Below are 809 nucleotides of genomic sequence, written 5' to 3' on the forward strand. Positions count from 1 at the left end.
TCGTCCCGCGGAGCCCCCCAGCCAGCCCCGCACCAAGCCCTTGCTGCCAAGAGGGCAGCGCATGGCTGCGGGTGGGAAGGGTTAACAGCTCCGAGAGCAGAGCCTCCCCTTCCTCCCCCTGCGCCGTGTTTTTCCGGCCGGAGCTATTACCGGGAAATGTTCCCATCAGCACCATTGATCCCCTTGTTTACAGACCTGTACTCCTCAGCTGGTGACTCAGGAGGAAAGGGGAGAGCGACGGAGGTGGTGGCTCCCTCTAGGGCATCGCCGCTGCCGTGCCTGCCTCCCCACGCAATGCCCGCCTGGCTCCGGCACACCAGGGTGACACGCACCCGAGCCCTGTGGCACCTGGCTGGGCACTGGAGGGCTCTGCGGACGGTGGGGTGATGGTGGAGGGTGGCATGGTGACAGGAGCCTGGCTCTGGCAGTGGCCACAGCCCTGCATGAGCAGGCCTGCGCAGGTGGCTGCAGGTCCCCCCTCGCCAGTGGCACTCTCCTGGCGTGTGGCTGTGCCACCCGCCAGCTGCCTGACACCTGGTCACAGGGCCCCACGCGGCAGCCCCACTTTGTTCTCATTAGTACGATGAGCGGAGCCGTCACGCTAAATTAGGGACCCTCCTGACACGCCGCTCTGCATCTGCCAGCCAGCAGCAGCTGCCATTGGGGACACCCAGTGTGGCGGAGGTGGGCAACCCCTTGAGTCCCAGGGAGGCTGCAGGCAGGGATGGATAGGCAGCCCCCCAGGCGGACCACCAGCCAGCAGCACCGTTCCCAGCACGGAGCACTGTCTCTGCACAGTCCTGCCTGCC

This window comes from Buceros rhinoceros, unplaced genomic scaffold (assembly GCF_000710305.1).
Source record: "Buceros rhinoceros silvestris isolate BGI_N320 unplaced genomic scaffold, ASM71030v1 scaffold28641, whole genome shotgun sequence".
In the NCBI taxonomy this organism is placed as follows: Eukaryota; Metazoa; Chordata; class Aves; order Bucerotiformes; family Bucerotidae; genus Buceros; species Buceros rhinoceros.